Source organism: Felis catus, chromosome A1 (genome assembly GCF_018350175.1).
Source record: "Felis catus isolate Fca126 chromosome A1, F.catus_Fca126_mat1.0, whole genome shotgun sequence".
Lineage (NCBI taxonomy): Eukaryota > Metazoa > Chordata > Mammalia > Carnivora > Felidae > Felis > Felis catus.
In genome coordinates this window covers 59,739,660-59,757,722 of record NC_058368.1, presented here as the reverse complement: position 1 = coordinate 59,757,722, position 18,063 = coordinate 59,739,660, and positions in this window count along the sequence as shown.

Below are 18,063 nucleotides of genomic sequence, written 5' to 3'. Positions count from 1 at the left end.
GACAATCAATCACTGTTTATAATGATCTGGTTTACCTGCTTGTAGACTATCCTTGACTTTGAATTATACTAAACTAGGTATTTTACAGAGAATTAGTGGCAATGCCAATGCAAATAATTCTGTCCTGTGAAGCAATTCACACTCCCTCCCAAACAAACAAACAAACAAACAAACAAACAAACAAAAGTTGGGCAGACATTAGCATGTTTAGTTTAATATGCTTCATCCATATAAATGTGTCTGCTCTTTACATTCTTTAAATTTTATGTAAACACTTGTCTCATTTCTTCATTAATAATTAACTAAAGAAAACTTTTAAGATATGTTCATTTTACATCTGTAAGAAAGTCATGATTTTATCTTTATGGAAATATACATTTAAATATGTATGGTAACAAGAAATTTGATTCAGACTGACTTAACATGCATAATAAAACACATAAGATATTTTGATCAATGTATCTGTGTACCCAGAAGATCAAGTGATCAGTGATGTCACTCTAGTCCCAAATTTTTCCAATTTATTTAATCTGTTTTCAGCAATTTGATTTTTCCTGGCTTTAAAGTTTTCAAGATAAATTTGAACACCCATCAAATATCCAGCCACATACCTTGCCAGCTTGAAAAGTATATTTGAAACATAATTCCAAGCAAAAGTTCTATGGTTTTCTCTGAATGGACATATTTAATTTCATGTTAACATGTCACTAGGAGATGAAGATGGTGTGATTGGGCTAATCCAGGTCAAGTTTTACATGTGGGTAATTGGGAGAAAATATTTAGATAACAATATATAAAGGCTAAGCTCCTGGGAAAAAGAGAGACAAAATGTATTTAAAGCACAAACAACAGCACATAAAAAGAATTAAATTTTAAAAAGTTGTTCCATTTGTGTTGGGCAATTAGCTAGGCATGAGCAAGGAGGTTATAAAGAAGGTTCTGGCCACAACCTCTGGCCCTACCTGCCCCCAGGTTTAACAGCCACACCTTCAGAGCCTCCCCTGAGGGCTAATAGCACTGGAAAGGCCTAGCCACAGAGGTGGCTCAAAAGCCAAAAGGGGACTTCTAAGAGCTGAGCATACAGACAAAAGGTGCAACTTGCCCTTAAGTACCTTTAAGTTTACAACAAAAGCTCACTAGACACTGATAAATACATTAAAGCATAAGTACATTCAATTAAAACAGACTGCATCCTGGGTAGACACATGTGCAGAAGCCAAAATATTATACAACCACCAGCTGTCGATCAAAATTGTCAATCAAAGCCAAATGTACACATACCCAAAACAGGCTTAGAAAGATAAAGATAAAGCTTCTCAGTGCCATTGCCACTCATGCTTGGGCAGTGGCCTGCTTTCACTCTTCCAAGTATCCTTACTTATCTACTCAATAAACTCTATTCTGGTCTCGGGTCTCCAATTCTTTGGTGCATCTGGGACTAGAATGGAGCAACCTGGTAACATCTTGTTTGTCAATTTAGAAATTGTGAATTTTGTTTATAAATATTACCATTAATAGATTCAGTCAATTTAGACATGAGTATATATATATAGTTTGTATGATGATAAAGAGAAGAGGGTTTTTTTTTTTTTTTCAACTTTTATTTATTTTTGGGACAGAGAGAGAGAGAGAGAGCATGAACGGGGGAGGGGCAGAGAGAGAGGGAGACACAGAATCGGAAGCAGGCTCCAGGCTCTGAGCCATCAGCCCAGAGCCTGACGCGGGGCTCGAACTCACAGACTGCGAGATCGTGACCTGGCTGAAGTCGGACGCTTAACCAACTGCGCCACCCAGGCGCCCCAAGAGAAGAGTTTTTAAAGTATTCACCTTCTAGGGGCTCAGTCAGTTGGGCCTCCGACTTCGGCTCAGGTCATGATCTCAGGGCTTGTGGGTTGGAGCACCACCCAACCCCCACCCCCCCAACCCCTAGGATCTGTGCTGACAGCTCAGAGCCTGGAGCCTGCTTCGGATTCTGTATCTCCCTCTCTCTCTGCCCCTTCCCCACTCATTCTCTCTCTCTCTCTCTCTCAAAAATTAATACATTAAAAAAAAAGTATTCAGCTTGTATGAAAACAATAATATTTGCAAAACATAATTAGTTACCTAATACATATTTGAAAAATAAGGGCTGTTGTATTTTTCATAGCAATAATCTAAAATTCATCTTAGTACTATTTTTTCATTTTTTTATCATTTCTGAAATTTATTATTTATCCACTTTTCTTCTATCTTTCTAAAATAATTCTTATACTGCAGGGCATACTTTTTAACATTCTTACACCAACCCAAAAGTTTACGTAAATAGTTAAATGATACGCATCAATTGTAGGTTTATTTTCTGGGAATCTTTCTCTTTACCTCCTGGGAATCTGGTTTCCCCAGAAATAATATGTAAGTATAGTAAATCCCCAATGAGTCAGTCAGCTGCAATAGTTGATAAACAGTGCTATGCTGGGGTATCAAATGTAACAGAAATTGGTTATTCAACATTAAAATAGCGTGCATTATTTAATAATAAACAATACATTTAGGTTGCTGCAGTACGGATCCACTCAGATTTTTCCTTTCATATTTACATCTATATATTTAGCAGTAAAATTTATGCTAACTTTCTTGATAAAGAAAATGTAATATCAAGCAGAAACAGATACAGGAGCACATATATATGTTTTTATTTAAGCAAAAATTCAAATATTCAAACCCTCTGCTTGTACTTTTTATTTTGTATGGCACTAATAAAAAGTAAAACAATCTTCCAATTTCACCTCTGATATGTAAAGAACTTGAAAGACATATATCCTGTCCTTACAAAGGAAAAAAATAGTCAAATTGAAAGTCAATTAACTTCTTTTGGTTCATCAGGGATGCGGGGTCAAAGGTAAACTGTCATCCCAACAGTTAGAGAGGCATGAACATCCAGAAAAATACAACTGAAATTTGTTTATCTGGAACAAATTTCCAAATAAGACATCCAGATGGCTGACGCATGAAAAGATGCTCAACATCACTCATCATCGGGGAAATACAAACTAAAACCACAATGAGATACCACCTCACACCTGTCAGAATGGCTAAAAGAAAACAACAGATGGTGACGATGCAGAGAAAGGGGAATCCTTTTGCACTGTTGGTGGGAAGGCAAACTAGTGCAGCCACTTAGGAAAGCAGTATAGAGATTCCTCAAAAAAATTAAAAAGAGTTACCCTATGACCCAACAATTGCTGATACATTGCTGATTCAAAGGGGGATTACAAAATGCTGATTCAAAGGGCCACACACACCCCAATGTTTATAGCAGCCCTATCAATAATAGCCAAATTATGGAAAGATCCCAATGTTCATCGACTGAGGAATGGATAAAGAAGTGGTTTATACATACAATGGAATATTACTCGGTTATCAAAAAGAATGAAATCTTGCCATTTGCAACAACGTGGATGGAACAAGACTATATTATGCTAAGTGAAATAAGTCAGCCACATAAAGATAAATATTATGATTTCACTCATACGTGGAATTCAAGAAACAAAACATATGAACATCAGGGAAGGGAAGGAAAAATAAGATGAAAACAGAGAGCGAGGCAAACCATAAGAGACTCACAAATAGAACAAATAAATGGGTGATGAGCATTAAGGAGGGCACTTCTTGGGATGAGCACTGGATGTTATATGTAAGTGAGGAATCACTAAATTCTACTTCTAAAACCATTATTACACTCTATGTTAGGTAACTTGGATTTAAATAAAATTAAAAATAACTAAATAAACTTCATTTATTTCACATGTAGAGAATACACTGAACATATATTTTATAGTGTATTATTTTAATGCAGTTTATAATAATTCTCATATTCAATAATCAAAACAATAATAAAATAGGTTTACCTGCATTAATATTAAAAGACAAGCGATTTCACATTGTAGTTTTATTATAAAATATTGGGTTGATAAAACATTATATAAAAGTTAGTTGAGTGTGTAAGCACATTTAAATAAAGGAAAAACCATACTATATTTCAGAAAATTACATTTTGAATTTTATTTTCATGTCATCTAGAGCAACCACTGCTAAAAATAACCTATTCCCTTTATGCAAACATTATTATCAAAGAAATTGCAAATCAGATGCTTACTTTAAGGCTTATTCCTTTCTGAGTAGAGTAATTTAGAATTCTGTATTTTTGTCTTTATGTGTGTATGTCTATGTGTTTGTGTTTGCTCTCAACTTTTTGAAGGTGTTGGGAGTTATTCGAATTGGAAAAAAGTTGCCTCCTTGAAAAACTCATCCTTCTCTTTCTCATAATTAAATGTGATCTCTGTTTATAAAATTTACCTCTACCTATTCTGGATGAAAGGCACCTTGTGTTCAGTTCTCCACATTATATTGTGGACTAAAAATGGAAATTCTTGTATGCTTTTACATTTAAGTAGAATAAATCTCTATGAAAGAAAATAATACCTGAAAATACCAACTAATGGTTATTAGATATGATTTCAATGAACATGTTGCTGACATTTAAAGAGAGAAACCACTTGAAATGTTTAACAAATTCATTTTTAACATCATGTGATAAAAATGTAACTATATTTTCCCCAACATAAAAGTCTCATATTTCAAGGAAAATGTACATAAAAGGGAAAATTGCTGCACATACCACAGACAATAGGTGCATGCCTGCAACTCATTCAATGCTGTTCATTCTTTTTTTGCTATTGCCTTTACCGTTTGAAAATAAAATAACTGCTTGAAAATTCATTCACTGGAAAAATAAACATCAAGTACTAATTACTCATTTGCAATACTTTTATCCTAGACAAGCTTGGGAAATAAGAAAGAATTTCATATTCATGGAGATAGGAGGAAAGTAATTTTTAAAAGGCATGGTATGGATCCCAGAATAGATGAGAACAGCTGTGTACTGGGATAGACAAGGACAGGTATGGAAGTATCCAATCAATAAAAATACAAATGTTCACGTAAGGGCATTTTGTTAGAAATAATGTGGTTATAGTTGCTACTCAGAATATACAGAAGGTTGGTTAAATGGTCCAAATAAAAGCAAAGCTGATACAATATAATCTGAACAACAGAAGTCTGGTGAGGTCATGTTAATAGCAATCAGATGATGAACCACCGGAAACAAGCTTTGAACAGTGAGGGAAGTACCAGGTACAGGGGCATCAGTCAAAACTGTTTTGATGATGAGATTTTCTTTCATCTCCAAATCTAGCCATTCCCTACTTTCCATCACAATAGTATAAGAATAAGAATACACATCAGAACAGCTAGAACAATGTTATCTTGTTCAAGTCCTGCATTGGACTCTGTGTTGACAGTGTGGAGCCTGCTTGGGATTCTGTCTTTCTCTGCCTCTCTCTCTCTCAAAATAAAATAAACTTAAGAAACAAAACAAAACAAAACAAAAAAAGAACAATGTTATCTTTTCATATTATTAATATGCATTCTTAATTGCTCTATGAGAATAGAGATGAGATGTAATAACATTTAGTTGTTTATATACTATTAATTGGATGTTTGAAAAGCATTGGGGTACCAATGAACAAAGTGTAGTTTATCCTGGCAGCAGACCAGGAATATATGCAGCGGAATCAAACAAATAATGAAATGTATTATAAAATCTGACGCAGAACCAAGGATAGAACCAAATGTGTGTATTCTAGAAATGCTACAAGCAAATTTTGTTGTTTTAGATCACGTAAATCATGTCTTCTGATGCAGCTCATATGGTCCTGAAGAAAACAAGATGTATAATTTTTGTTTTTGTTTTTGTTTTTTACTTTTTTCATTCGATGTGTTGTTTTTTGTTTTTTTTTTTCTTATTAAGGTATAATCAAGATATTATACTGGTTTCAGGTATACAACACAATGATTCCACATTTTTATATATTGGTATACATTTTGAAATGGTCACCACAATAACTCTCGGTAACATCTGTCACTTTATAAAACTAAAACAATGTTATTACTGTATATTACAGTCCCATTACTTATCTTAAAACTGGAACTCTGTACTTCTTAACCTCCTTCACCCATTTTCCTCCCTTCTCTGTATGGACCTGGGTTTTTGTTGTTGTTGTTGTTGTTTGTTTGTTTGTCTTAGATTCCACATATAAGCAAAATCATGTAGCATTTCTCTGACTTACTTCACTCAGCATAACACCCTCCATGTCCATCCATGTTGTTGCACATGGCAAGATTCATTCTCCTCTATGGTTGAGTAGTATTCCATTGTATATATATATACACAACACATCTTCTTTATCCAGTCATCCATCCATGGATCCTTGCATTGTTTCCATATGTTGGATATTCTAATGTTTTCCAAAGAAAATATTCATTTTCCAAGAACTTTAGTATTAGTGTAAACATTAGGTTCTAGGTAGACTTTTAAATCTGTTACATTACTACAATTTAGGGATGTTTAGCTTGATATCAGTGTTGCTAAATATAGCAATTGTTACTTTTAACCATTGACTAATACGAATTACTGACCTTTGGGTATTTAATAGCAAGGCACTTTGCTTAAAAATTTTGGCACTAATTACATTAATGTCTTTAGGGCCATGAACAAAGAAGATTTAAAATATAACTTAGTAGGAGGATAGATCTAGCCTTCCATTTATATTCTACCCAAGTTCATAAGAGTGCTGTGATTTTCAGGATCACCCTTCCCTAGAATTGTCAAAGCTAAACATAGCATTTCTCAAAAACAATAAGCAGGTACACATTTAAAATTGCATTCATAAAGTTTCATTCAACTTACATAGAAATAAAAATGAGTATGTGATTATCTACCCTCAGTAATGGAGGAAATGATACAGAAGTAAAAAAAAAAAGAGATATATTTAAAATAGCATGTGGCTGGCTAGCACTTATTTCATCCTACCATGTGTGTCCTCTAGAATATTTATAATAATAAATTAAAAGATGAATTATTGACACTACTGTTAGAATCTGGACTGATTACCGCAAAGTATATTAACAACAGAACAAAAAACTTCTGTCCTTGCAGAATGGCACACTTAATTTTATCACAAATACAATCACTAAATCCAATGAAAATGAGAGATGGATATGGAGACAGAGTAAAAAGAAATCTGCTCCAAAAAAAAAAAAGTAAATATTATCAGAAGCCAAAACCAAATAGGACTGTGAATGCTGAGTGGGGATGTGTGTCTAACCTTGATTTTCCATTTGACACATCTGCTGAACCCTAGTGAACTTAAATTTCTATTTGAGGGTCACATGGATTTGAGAGAAAAGAGGTAAAATCTGGAAACTATCTTAACTTCATGGTCAAATAAAAGCTTTCGCATGAATATGGACCAAAAAGTTCCATACCTTAAGTAATGATGAAATAAATGTAATTTCATCCTATGGAATGATCCACAAAGAGAATCTCCCTATTCGAAAACTGGTACTGGCTGGAGGAAACAAATTTTCAACCAGGAATAGGTAACCACAAACTGTACCTCAAGTGCATTTGTGTTCCAATTTCAGACTACCCGTGTCATCTAAAAATTCTCAAACCACAAAATGTGTTCCTAAACAAGAAGTCAGCAAAATGGATGAGTGTATGATTAGCAAACTTCAGGAAGGGAAGCAATGATACAAAAGAAGAGTAAGTAGATATATTTAAAATAGTATCTGACTAGGACTGATGTCAGTCTCTATATCTAAAAAGGATCCAGTGAGGGATTACAACTCTAGCCACCTTCTTCCTCCTTTCTCCACTTTCTCCTTCCCTCTAATCAATTCTTACCCAATCCTGGATGGTATTAAACCAAGGTTAGAAGGGCAAGGGCACTGTGTAATTAGAAGAGAGGGAAGCACCTGGCTTATTAATATCCTTTTATTTTCACGTAGGCTTTCAATGAGGAGCAACCCTGAAAGTGTGAGGGAGAAGACATCTATTGAATAAAGTTTTGAGTTTTCATAAATATAATGTAATTACTGTAATAACACTGATATTGTGATTTTAAATTATTTGGTGCATGCCTAACATGATATGCCAAATTTCTAATCATATGTGGGCATGTTTCTGTAATATTCTAGCACCAACGACGTATGATGTTAATTATTACAATTTGAAAATAAATCCAAATATCTTACTGAAGAGTCACTCTTTTTTAAACAGTTAAATATATTTGATTATGTGAGGACTTGTTACCAAACTTACTTGGATTTTGGAGTCCCATATATTTTACAGAATGGTTTTGGGGGAACGCCACTATAACAGCATTATATCTTTCCATCTATGTGCATGGTATAGTTTACTCAATGTATTCCTCTTTTATTTAGTATATCTAAGTGATTTTAGTGGATAATTTTACTAGTATCCAAACAAACCAGAACCAGTAATCCCAAGTTTTTTTCCTCTAATAAATTTCAAATCATTCTGACTTTCCATTGACATCATACAAATGTGGTATTTAAAACATTTAATTATAGATACCAACTTTATAGGCTCCTGCTTCCTATATAAGAGTACAATACTGAAAAAAAGTCAACAAGCAAACACATATTAACATTACTTGTGTATATTTCTAATGAGCCTGTATGAATTTCTATCACCACAATATTTAAAAAATTATTGATTGCAGCATGCAATCATAGAGATGCTTTTATAAAAGATTTATTAATTTTTGACACCACATTTCTGAATGCCTTAGATATATAGGTATTTTTTGTTGTTGTTGTCCAAAGTTAACATTTTGAAGTTAGGATCTGTTGCTTAGGAATTTAATCCATGGGATAAATTTACACTCATCCTCAAAGTTGATTGTAACAATCAATAAATATGTGAAATCTTTTCTTATAGAGAGACTGGGGAAATATCTCTTTAATTTTTTTTTCTTTCCAGCCAAATATTTTCCTTTTAAAAAATACTCTCAGGATAACTGTCAGTTTTTTTCCCTAGTCAAAAAGTAGAATAAAATTTTTTTGAAAAAAAATCTGCAGGGATTCTCTTTCTGCACACAGCAGGGTTTGACCCCATGTGGACTTACTCCCTGGAGTGAGTAATTGTCCAGCTGAAGGAAGGAATGAAGAATGATCTCACAGCCTGAAAGCCAGAGAGAAACCACAGAGATTTGAAAGACAAAAGGATACTATGTTGCAACACTCTCTTGATTCTTCTTTTTTCCCCCTTGCATGACTGTGATTTAATTTTTGTGGCCCTATACATTTGATGTACTGCTTATTTCTTTCCCTACTGCATAACGAACTCATAATCTTATATGTGGGAAACGGGATTTTTTTCTCTCTATAAATAGTGATAGCATTTAACTCAGATTATCTAAAACCGTTATTGTGTTAAACAGAAATCATGGAGCAGAAGAAGAGGAAAATTGGCTCTATGTTCCTTTGAATTTTTTTTGGACATTTCTCTCCCTTGTAATTCCACATCAGCATGAATTTATCACAACTGTAATGAAAGAAACCTTATAAGAAATCATTTGTGAAAGTACACTTTTACCTACATCATTTGGCAAACTTCCAAAGCAAATCAAATAAGTCTTATGTACCTTATTGACAGTAGAATGAATTTTTAAGTGTTAGTCATTATTTTGTTTGAATTTTTTTGGGGGTCTATGTTTCTGGGTGAGTATGTGGGTATTGTATCTTTTCTTGTGTAATTTCAGTTTGTGTTTTCCATTCTAAAATAGTTTTCCTAAGTTTCTGAAATCAAAAGCCATCACAGAGAAATGATTCATAACATTGTTTGGAAAATAGTTATAAATAGTGATAATTATAATCTTTTAATAATTATAATAGCTAATAAGTCAAATATCATGACCATCCCTTGCAACATTTCATGTGTTAAGGTAACATTAAACTTTCCTCTGTTTTAAAATTATACCATGTACTCTAAAAATCTTTTCAATAAACTCTGAAATTTTGAAACTGTGTTCTTTACACCATGATGACTGACCACTTCCTTTTGGAACTGCATTTGATATATTTAAATTTAACCAGGTTTATTTACACATATGATGACTAAACATTAAATACTTATAATTAATGAATATTCTCCTTTATTCTGCATATTGTTTATTCTTAGTATACCTTTAATAATACCACATTAAGAGATATCTGAAGAGTTACAGAGGACATAGGAATGACTGGAGGAACCAAAAACTCTAGAAGTGTGGCAAATAAGATATATCCTTGTAGACAGGCCCGAGGAAAGCATAAAAAGGAAGAACTCATTTATTTTTTTAAGTTTTTACTTATTTATTCTGAGAGAGAGAGAAGAGTGGGGGAAGGTCAGAGAGAGAGGAAGAGAGAGAGAATCCCAAGCAAGTCCCATACTGTCAAGCACAGAGACCCACGTGGGGCTCAAGCTCATGAATAGTGACTATAACCTGAGCCCAAATCATGAGTCAGATGCTTAACTGACTGAGCAACCCAGATGCTCCAAGGAAAAACTCATTTAAACTCAGGTAGATTTTCCACCAATCTGTGATTTCAGTACAATTTTACCCATTCAATGCTGATTTTAATCGTAAATCATGCCGTAATCCCTACCTCTACCCTACCAAAGGAATCCTCCTCTCTCTCTGTCTCTTTTTGTCTCTCTCTGTCTCTCTCTCTCTCACACACACACAACAACAACAACAACAACGTATAAATCGGGAAGTTGGGCATATTGCACACAGCTGGGATATAAAAGTAAATGCATGTATGCTGGTTCACCAGAGTGAGTTCATGGGAAGGTATTGGGGAACCAGGGAAAAATAAAATAGGTAGCTTCTAAGGACCAGAGAAGGATGTGGCTTTACATGATGAATGTTGGTTCTCTGCAGAATCATCTCCTATTTTGTGCATATAGGATAGGATCTCTGTCTCTCTCTTACTCCATGTAGATAAGACAAAGGTGTGATTGATGCGATCATGTATCTAATTTCAAAACCAGAAATTGTTTTAGAGTGAAATGATGCAATAAAATGAATACAATTTTTCTGATAAAATCATTTTATCATGTCAAAGGACCAGTGGAATAATTCTGCTCAAGATCCATGCTCAAAAATAAGTTTGTTTATACAATGAAAATAGTATAGATATAGATATAAAAGCAAAATACAGAAATATGCTGTTGATATTAAAAGATAACATAAAAAGTGTAATTTGTTGCTACATATTCCAGTACTCTAATGAGTTTCTGAGCTTATTAGCTATTACTAATGTCAGGGTATTTTCCTTAAAAACAAATTGATTTTTCAATGTGATCTGATTATTTTTAATTTTTAAATAATTGCCTAGAGCTTTGTATCATTGTATCTTCGTGATTAAAAATTTTGGAAGGGTTGGCAGTATCTATTAACTCTTCTCTTTTGAATATAGTTGTTGTTTTTTTTTTTTAATAATATTCTCCTTGGGGTTCCTGGGTGGCTCAGTTGGGTAAGCAACCAACTTCGGCTCAGGTCATGATCTCGTGGTCTGTGAGTTCGAGCCCCAGAAGGGGCTCTGTAGGGACAGCTCAGAGCCTGGAGCCTGCTTCAGGTTCTGTGTCTTCTCTTTGTCCCTCCCCACTCATGCTCTGTCTCTCTCTTTCTCAAAAATAAATAAACATTTAAAAAGATAAAGAATATTCTTCTTAAATATGCTGAAGGTTCTAGTCAGCTGAGAACAAATTCAGTTAAATGCAGGACTTCTTAAAATTCCATTTTTAATTGAAATCTGTAAAAATTGCAGGCCAAGTATTTTTACAAGTATACTTTGTTTTTGTTTGTGTTTTGCCTCCATTCTGCCTATTTTGGGCAAATATTTTAAGAAGATAATATTTATCAATTAAATTGTCACTATTTATAAATATTTGAATGTATTGCAAAATTTATATGCTACAAAATTGTAGATTTTCTAATTTTCATTCCATTTAAGGTAAATATTATAAATGTATCCAATTAAAACTATGAACCTGTTGGGGCACCTGGGTGGCTCAGTCAGTTAAGCATCTGACTTCCGCTCAGGTCATGAACTCACCAGTTCCTGAGTTCTAGCCATGCGTCAAGTTCTGTGTTGACAGCTCAGAGCCTGGACCCTGCTTTGGAATCTGTGACTCCCTCTCTCTCTGTCCCCTCCCCCACTCATGCTCTGATTCTTTCTCTCAAAAAATAAATAAACATTTAAAAAAAATGAACCCATCAAACGATTCTTTCCACATGTTCAGATATTCCAAAGTTTAATCAAATAATTTTAAAATTAAACGTTATTTCAGGGCGCCTGGGTGGGTCAGTAGGTTAAGTGTCCGACTTCGGCTCAGGTCATGATTGCATAGTCCGTGAGTTCGAGCCCTGCGAGCCTGCTTCGGATTCTGTGTCTCCCTCTCTTTGCCCCTCCCCCGCTCAAGCTCTGTCTCTGTATCAAAATAAATAAAAAGCATTTAAAAAAATTTTAAATAAAAAAATTAAATATTTCATTATTTAGTTCACTTATATTTGTCTTGTATGTGGAATGAATTTTGATAACTCTTTTCATTAATTTTAATTCTCTACAAAATTCAGGAGTTTAATATTTTGGGGCTTCATTTGGCAATTTTAATATGAATTTGGTAAAAAGTAAAAATAAAAAATAAATTTAAAAAAAGCATTGAATACCACTGCGTGTCACTAATTTTTTCCAAGTTTTAAGTTCTAATTAACAATGAGCAGCAAAAAGAGAAAATGAACATTATCATGCTGGAGCATTTTTATGTATTCAGCATCAGCATCAGGCTCCTTATATTAAAATAAGAAAGAAAGAGTTGTGGTGTTTGCATGTGCATGTATACATGTGTGTGTATGTGTGTGTAACTTTTAATAACTTAAGCTTCTCATCAATTGGTAGACCATTACATCTTGTTTGGATAGAACCAAGAGGTGTATATTTACCACAATCTATTGCAAAGTCATTTCGGATCCACAGTTTTCTGACTATAATAAAAAACTGACTAAAATTAAAAAAAAAGTTGTTCACACAATGACATTTGCCTCACCAAATTTAGAATGCATTTTGTCATTGCAAAAATAATTTTATTATTGAGGTAACTTTTAACTAACTTTATAACATACTTTACAATGCCATAAACCCATCTTTAATGAAATGTACTTTCAAAAGCTTTACTTTTATTTCATAAATTGGATGAATGTATTTGAGCCATTTTTGCAGCTACCCAATTTTCTATCTGATGAATTAGATGAGATTGTTATAAAACTATCTACCTTTACGTATTTGCAAATATTTTCTTATATTAATAAATTCACAAGTACCAATTCAATTTTCTAAGTACATAAGAAATCTTTGATTAAAATGATAGGGGGTGCGTAGGGGGCTCAGTCAGTTAAGCCACTTACTCATGATTTTGGTTCAGTCATGATCTCCTGGTTCATGGGTTTGAACCCCATGTCCAGCTCTGCGCTGACAGCACTGAGCCTGCTTGGTATTTCTCTCTCTCTCTCTCTCTCTCTCTCTCTCTGCCCCTCCCTCACATTCTTTCTCTCAAATTAAATAAACTTAAAAAAAACTGTTTAAAAAATGAACAACATCAATTCAGAAAAAGAATCATTTGACCTAAATAAAAAGTGAATCTTCAGAGTGATATGAAAATGTTACTTCTGCAGTTGAACATGCAATATTTTCACCACATTTTACAATAGTACTCATTGATGAAGTGGATGGTGATGTTTATGCAGCAGATTTGAGTTGTCTGGTCTCATGACTTCAGTGATATACCCACTACCTCTTTCTGTCATGGTCAATTGCTAATGTCAACAAATATTTTGTTCATCATGAGCTGTCTTAAAAGAAAATGTGGTACATATATTTCATTTAAAATGCACTATCTTTTATTAACTCACTGTTACCCAATGAGCTTACTACAGAAATTTAAAATTGTATAATTAACCAACTAAAGACAAGTAACTCTAGAGTTGCACTATGGAAGAAATGATGAAACACCAGTCTTAGTCAGTTTGGGCTCCTGTAACAAAGCATCATATATTGGGTGGCTTAAACAAAAAAATATATTCCTAATAGCCCTGTGGGCTGTCAACTCCAAGGCCGAGGTGCCAGCAGATTCAATGTCTGGTGAGGGCTCACTTCCTGATTCACAGAAGCTCTTCTCACTGTGTTCTCACCTGGCATTAAAAAGAACGAGAGAGTTCTCTGGATCTTTTATAAAGGCCGTAATCCCGCTCATGAGTATTCCATCCTCATGAACTAATCACCTCTCATAGTTCTAACCCACTAACGTCATAATCTCGGGAGTCAGAATTGCAACATATGAATTTGGAGTAGACAAACATTCAGTACAACTATCACTGGAGCTTGCAGATGATTCTTTACATTTATCATACAATTATACATCCTCTATTTCCATACTGTCAGGAAAATAAAACAACCCTGACAACCTAAAGATTTTGTACCAATGAAGAAGAGAGAAAGAACACAATTTATTATTGAGTGTGTACATTCATTTCTTATTTTGCTGTGACAGGATACTATATACTTAGTGGATTAAACCATATAAAGGCATTCTCATATAGTTCTGCATGTCAGCAATCCTAAAATCAGGATGTCTGCACGGCTGCATAATTTGTGGACTCTAGTGGAAAAGCTGTTTCTTTGTTTTTTCCAGCTCTAGAGGCTGTCCATATGCCTTGACTCCTAGACTTTCATTACCCCACCCTCTGCAGCTGTCAAGGTATCTCCTTTTCTGCCTCTGCCTCTTCTGCATTTCTTCCCCTTACAAAGATTCTTGTGATTGCATGGGCACATCTGGGTAATCCTATCTCAAATCCTTAATTTATTCACATATGTAAAATCCCTATTACTATTTAACACATTCACTGGTTTTGGGGATTAGGACTGGGACATCTTTTTGAAGCCATTATTCTTTGTACCTACGTAAAAATTAATAACATGCGTGTAGGGAGCTCAAAAAGGGATACAGAATTAGAATAAAATCTCAGAAACGCCATACAGCACAGCAGAAGAAAAAATAAATTCTCTGATCTTCTTGAGAGACCCAAACCTATGCTTCCTAACAATTTTCTTTACATGTCCTGAGAGACCACTGACCTAATTTGAGTGGTGCAGTTTTATATATCTAGAGGTCATTTGTTTGGCAAACTTGGGAGATATCCCTATACTGTAAAACCTGGAAAACAACTCAGTCCTCAGAGAGATCTCTATTCCACTGGTCAGAGTAAGGACTCAGTTTCATATGTTTCCAAGGAAACATTTTTAAAAAAAGTGGAAGGGAATGCCAAAGAAAAACTGTACCTGATTGAGTTAACAAAGGGAGACTTTACTCTAGACTACTGTAATAAGAAGGAAGGGTTGAACTCAGCTTTGCTGAAAGAAAATGTGGGAGAGCTTGTAAGTGCTGGGTCCAGCTAGTGAAAAAGTAGTGGATGACACTTTGGAGATGTAGGTCAATGGGATTAGACCAAGTATGCTTGTTAATTTGTATTTATCAAAGTTAGGCTCCTCCCTCCCAGAGAGCCTGAGAGATAGGAGCTCTATCTTTCTTAAAATTACATTTCAAAGGGATGACTCCAGTTCCTTGAGAAAGACAGTCCCGGGTTATAAAACTTGCCAGAGGCTGGAGGGGATTTGCATCTCAGTGGGTAGAGAAAGAATTACATTGTGAGTTTCCTAAAGTAAATGCTCAGAGACAAATGAGGTAAGGGGCCTAGATTTAGGAAGAAACCTATCTGTAAAGTTGGATCAGATTGAGGGGAACATGAAGTAAGTCTTGGTCAGGGAAAACTACCTTTTTGCTCCTTGGAAATGGAGAAAGACATTTTACTTACCCTTACATTGTACCTACATCTTACCTCTAAGTTTCTACGTTTCTTCCCAACCTCATAGACTGGAAGCTTGGTTTCTAGCCAGTTCAACACGTGACCCTCAGGACCACCATGTTCAATACTACTATCATGCTGGATGGTATCAGCTGCTTGGAACTACTTCTGTCTAAGAACATTGCATGTTATCAGTGATTGCAGACCCTGAAAGGGAGTTTTTAGTTATGGGGAGTGTGCATATATCCAGGAAAAGAAGAAAGGGTTCCTTGATGGTATTTTTTTTGAGGTTTGGCCGTGTGTTAAAATAAGAACTCTACTCTGCAGTTATGCATCGTGCACCACAGCAGAAACTGGAAATACAATGCAAGCCCACCCTGATATGTTAATATACCCTTGAATAATGTTTCACAACAGTAGAGAGAAAATTTTGACATGAATTCTGAACCAGAAAGAACCCTGGGATAGCAAGATAAACTAAGGAAATTGTGGGCAAACTCTGACTTCAGTTGTTGCTGCATTCAGCAATGACACATTGTAAGAATCTGGTTATTGGCAATAGAGAAGACTCTGTAACCATGAGAAAATCAGAAACAAGATATCTATTTTTCTGTGGACAATGCGCACCCACGCAGCTTGCTGTCTATGAGGTAAGATGGAAAGTGGCATTACCTCCAGGAAAGATAATCTTTTGAAACAATTGTTAACTGGAGTTAGGACATAGCTGAAAACTAAGCTGCAGCTGGAAAACTGAGAGGCATATCCAGAAACAATCCTGGAATTGATCAGGCTCTGCCTATAGAACTAGATAAGGGAAAATGCAGAGATTACTCAGGAATGAAAATACTGATCTATAGAACAAAACCAAGGCTTGAAGACCTCAAAAAGCATATTCAGAGTTTTGAAATATGTAAGGCCATGGCTCTCTAATTTTTTTCCTCCACAAGTATTAACACAATAACAAAAACTGCTGAATATGGCATTTCAATGTAAGTGGATAAATTAATAATGCACAGGCACATCTTCTCTATAATCTGTTTAAACTGTTCAAATGGCGGTATAAATGATAAGTGTTTAAGATAATCTGTTTATGAAGATATATTTGGGTGTCTGCATGCATGGGGACACAAACGGAAGAGCTGAATACCTGTAACTATTTTAAACCTAAAATATATAATCAATATTCTTTTAAGTGTTACCTAGTAGAGTCATTTTCTTTCCTTCAAAATCTTGATTTTTGATATATGTATATAATTTGATATGTATATAATTCACCTTAAAAGTATAAATAATATTATCATTTAGATAATCTCTATGATAAAAAGATAATTTCAAAAAACATATTTTAGTATTTATATCTATGTATTTAAAGAGTTAATTTGAGGGAAAATAAATCACTCAACATGCAAGATGATTTTAAGTGGGAAAAGAATAGGCACAAACTATTCTGCCCTATTGCTTTCAGGAGATTAAACTTTATGCCAGGCTCTCCTTTGTCCTTTATATCTAGAGACAGAAAGTCACCTTGGGGCATATCATCTTCTTTGTTCTGCTAGAAGATATATGATTTTCCTTTTTTATCCATGCAAATGTTATGCCAGAAGGCACATTTAGACAGGGTGAGGGTGTAGAAGGACCTATTGTGTCCTCACAAAGGGAGCTCCTTACAAAGTTTTCTGGCTGCAGAGCTATCACAAGGGTAGGAGTGGAAAGTCCACTGCAGAGCAAGTAGCCTTCTGGGAGCCGAAGGCTAGACACTCACTCCTTCCACTCCATTGTTCAAATCTGCGGGACCCTCTGATGGGCTGGAAGGTTTGGAGGAAAAGACACAGCTAAGAGGCGCACCCCATGAAAGATACCAGCTTCATGGTGATTGACTTGTGATCAATACTAAAGACTGAAATTCCTGAGCATATGGCTAAGGATGACTATAGTGTTTGGGGGAAATATAAGGATGATTGGTTAAATGTGTAAGGGCTGCTGTGCTCACATTGCCCCCAGTGCCCAGTGATTTGAAACAAGCAGAAGATCACATTAGCAGGGAACGAATGTCCATTACAAGAGGCAGGTCTGGTTTACCAGCAGCCAACTCAAGTCACTGAGAAGCAGGAGCTGTGACAGACTGGTGAAACCCCACGTTTTCTGCCTAATACTTGGGACCTTAGTTGGATATAAAAAAAGCCCTGGAATTTTGGTCAATTAGAGGTCTTTAAGAAAAATAAACTTCCTACTAGTAAGGACAAATCAGGGC